This window comes from Frankliniella occidentalis, unplaced genomic scaffold, assembly GCF_000697945.3.
Source record: "Frankliniella occidentalis isolate FOCC.00 unplaced genomic scaffold, Focc_3.1 Scaffold2942, whole genome shotgun sequence".
NCBI classification, from domain to species: Eukaryota; Metazoa; Arthropoda; class Insecta; order Thysanoptera; family Thripidae; genus Frankliniella; species Frankliniella occidentalis.
This window is the reverse complement of record NW_026270013.1, coordinates 1,920-6,124: the sequence shown is the minus strand read 5'-3', so window position 1 is coordinate 6,124 and position 4,205 is coordinate 1,920. Positions and strand designations below refer to the sequence as shown.

The 4,205-nt window shown below is 42.9% G+C and overlaps 1 long non-coding RNA gene across 1 annotated transcript; it reads left to right on the top strand.

Annotated features, from left to right (window-relative positions):
* Positions 1 to 6: 6 nt before the first annotated feature.
* Positions 7 to 2,269, top strand: LOC127752008 (uncharacterized). Its single transcript, XR_008012286.1, has 2 exons — positions 7 to 1,520; positions 1,909 to 2,269. It is a non-coding gene; the product is annotated as an uncharacterized LOC127752008 (long non-coding RNA).
* Positions 2,270 to 4,205: the final 1,936 nt, after the last annotated feature.

Here is a 4,205-nt window from a genome sequence, read left to right as displayed (position 1 = left end):
GCAAAATATTTATTTTTTTCAAATATTTTTTTATGGGCTTCTAAGGGGTAACTCGTGAAAGTAGATACCTTTGGACAAAAATTTTGTCCGTTTTGCTCTATCTCGCACCGTTTGGGTGCTAGGGAGCATTTCTTGGCGAAATTGAGGTGAAAACGACAAAGTGGTCTATTAAATCGTAAAATATAACTCGTCTGGGGTGTCAGCGCCGCAGGCCTAGCTATATGTGCGCCAGGCGCGTCGCAGCGTAACAGTGTTTCGTGATATATCGCGAAGCCTGTTACGCGAGACGTGGTCTGGCGTACATATAGCTAGTTACTTTAAAATTAGGGAAATGAAACTTCTGCTGTTCGGTAACGGTTTTCATTAAAAGTTCGAATTTTGACAGATTGTAATGTAAAAATCAACGTTTTAGAGATACTAGATGATCTAGGGACCCTTATAAGCCCAAAAAAGAGTGTGGTTCGACCCGTAATGTGTGGTTGAAGAATTACTCCCTTTACAATTCAGTGACATGGAGCCTTTTTTACGATTTAATAGACCATTTTGTCTTTTTCACGTTGTTTTCGCCGAGAAGTTCCCCATAGCGCCAAACCGGTACAAGATAGAGCAAAACGGACGAAATTTTCGTCTTGAGGGTTCTACTTACACAAGTAACCACATAGAAACACATCAAAAAATGTTTGAAAAACAATTATTTTGCAGCCTGTGGTTTTTTTTTTTTTTAAAAAGTCAATTTTTAAACTAGAATGCTCATCGTCGAACTCGATCTGTCTTTATATGATACAAAACGACCCTGAAATTCCCAGATCGCTCTCTCAATTCTTTCTCGAGTTATCGTGCGGACAAACAGACTGACAAACAAAGCAGAATGCAACTTTTCCGGTCAGTAAAGTTATGGGCTTCGCTAATCGCCCAGAGATTTATGGATGCAATTAAGCACATAGTCACAGAGACATGATATTCTTGGATCACTGCTGGAGCGGAAATTATCATCAGCAGGCTTCCTTCAGCAAGTTATCGGTTTAAGGCTATGTCATAAAGGCTGCAGATTTGGTTTGCCTCAGAGCCCTGCACGGAGCGAGCATCGGATGCCTACATGGCGTCGAAAGCGGTTGTGGGAGCGAGAAGCTCGCGCCGGGCCATAGCTCCCTCTCACTCCGATTCGCTTTCGCACGCCATGTAGGCATCCGATGCTCGCTCGGTGCAGGGCTCTGGTTTGCCTTCCCTGCCTTTAAAGTGCAAGACGCAAAAATATGATTCACTCAAAGCTAATCCCACTGTATTAAATATGTGTTTCCAGGAAAACAGCATCTGGAAACGACCTTCTCGCATCTATCTTTACCATAGCGCTTGGAAGCGACGCCAATCTCGATTTCCTGGAAAAACTAGCAATCAACAACGGTGGCAAAGCTCGACAAGTTTACGAAGCCTCCGACGCTTCACTTCAACTGCAAGATTTCTATCAGGCCATTGCTTCGCCTCTTCTTAAAAATGTTTCCGTAATATTCAACTACCAGCAGGTTAGTCACCCATACCTGCACGGTAAAACCGTGCCCTGGGATGCCCAAGAGAATTCGTTCCCCAGGGGTTCCCTGGTATTCCCAGGAGACCTACTGGGAAACCCACGACATCTTCCTGGGGAACCCAGGACGTCTCCTGGGTTTCCCAGACGTTCCCTGGGACTCTTCAAACCCCCCCGGGAAATTAGGAAAACTCCTCGAAATCCCAGGGCCTGTTTTTACCGTGTGTTTCGCCCATAGTATAGCATGTTTACTTTTTTATGTTAATTTTTATATTAATTTTGTGGAAAAGAGACCTGTGGTTTCTGTCGTCGCAACGTGCACAGTTAGCACCCGCACGAACATATCTTAGTAAGCCTAACCAGTTTATGTAAAATTCTTTATTCAGGCGGAGGAGCCCAGCCTCACGCAGACGGACTTCCGCACGTACTTCTGGGGCTCAGAACTTGTTGTCGCCGGCCGTCTTCTGCCAGGCGAGAACCAGCTGAGTGGAGTCGTCACTGCTCTCGCAGCTGGCGGCCAGGTTGTCAGCTATGCCATCCAGGTGAATGCGCCGTTAATAGTGTTGTAGGATATCAGAGCGACTCTTAGATCTAGCGTTTCTAGATTGTACTTTGTAAAATAACTTTTGTTTATTTTTCTTACTTGTAAGAAAATTTAAATTATTAGAAAAATAGGTTGTTTCTTACACTTTAATTCCGTGTGGATGATTTTTAGAACGGAAAACTTTTATAAGGATTTTTATTGAACTCTCATGTACATTTTCTTTCGGTTCTAATTTCCTATACTTTCCACACTTGAAATATTTACGCACCGGATCGATATCCCCCTGTGAAAGTATTATAAATTATAAACTCCATCTCAATTTAATTAAATCGACATGGAGATTCAGAATTTGTCCAACTGCTTGTTAGCATCGTGCCATGTGTATTTCCGCTGAAAACGCAAAATATGCAGTAAAACTTGCGAAACATTTAACTAAAACGTTCTGTCCTATGGTATCATTTCACCGCAGAAAGTTAAAAAATATCGATTATGGAAATGAGAGAGATCTTGGTGAAAAATCACTAATGCATACTGGCCAAGACTCCATAGCAAACTTCACTGTACAATTTCTCAGATCCGCACTGTAAATTTATTCCAAACCAAATTTCAAACATAGTTGAAACGAGATTTAATTTGGGAAAAACAAATCCATATGGAAATAATTAGCAATTACACTGGGAATTTAAAGCTGGGCCTTTTATTTTTCATCAAGGTTTATGAAATCTTTATAATAGGCAGGTATTGTACTAGGTAGATGTACGCCAGACCACGTCTCGCGTAACAGGCTTCGCGATATCTCACGAGAAACTGTTACGCTGCGACGCGCCTGGCATACATCTACCTAGGCCTGCGGCGCTGACACCCGAGTCGGGTAGTGCAACAGTGTACACAAAGATACGGGCCTCCGGCCCGTCAACGGCCCGTCAATTTGACTAAGCATGCAGGGTTGTACATTTTTTCGCTTATTTTCGTCAAAAACACCCTCTAGCGCCTCAACGGTTAGGGATAGAGCCAAACGGACGAAATTTTCGCCCAAAGGGCTCTACTTTGATGAGTTACCCCTTAGAAAACATTAAAAAAATATTTCTAAAAAACGTCATTTGGGGGACCTGTGGTTTTCGATTTTTTTTTAAATTCAATTTTTGAGCTAGAATGCTCTTCTTCGAACTTGATCTGTCTTTTTATGATACAAAACGACCCTGAAAATCCCAGGTCGCTAGCTCAATTCGTTCTCGAGTTATCGTGCGTACAGACAAACACACACACAGACAGACAGACAGACAAACAGACGCGAAACTTTTTGATCATCACTGGAGTAATAGGCTTCGCTAATCGCTCAGCCAATCAGGAGGTACAGTTTTTGTATTGTTTCGATGTGTCCTGGTGCTCATCTTCTTTAAACATATATAAATTAGTCCGTACTACGTTACAAGTTGTACCTTGGTTAGGCACATCTGTTTCACTTTGTATGTATAACGTAGACGCAAATATGTGTCTGATCTAGAGCGTAAGAACACAGCGCGACTTCACCGTAATCAGAGTGTGATACTGACTGCACGTTGTCTGTGATGCGGAAAATTACACGATGTTGTGATGGTCATCGCAGAGAAAGAACATCATTAAATTTATTGCTTGTATTTGTGATGACCATTACTTATTTGAGCGAAAAAGGAGCCTTCGTTTGGTCCAACGGAGTCTGCTTACGCTCGCTAATGACTGACAAACAATTTAAAAAATATATTATATTTGTGCTAGTCACCCGTCACCCTCTAGGCCCCCTAATGAGCTAGAGAGCTGGATTTTTATCTAGTACAGGCTTCCGCGATGAAGCCGCCCAGGAAATTTCAGATACCTGGCACAAGCACTTCCCATGTTAATAGCTATATGTACGCCAGACCACGTCTCGCGTAACAGGCTTCGCGATATCTCACGAAACACTGTTACGCTGCGACGCGCCTGGCGCACATATAGGTAGGCCTGACACCCGAGACGAGTTAAGGAGAGGATATAGGGCAACAGGGTCTTCCGGGCCCAAAATTAGACATACTCGAACCATTTGTCGCGGTCTTATTGGCTGAGCGATTAGCGAAGCCCATTACTCCACTGACCGGAAAAGTTTCATTCTGTTTGTCTGTCTGT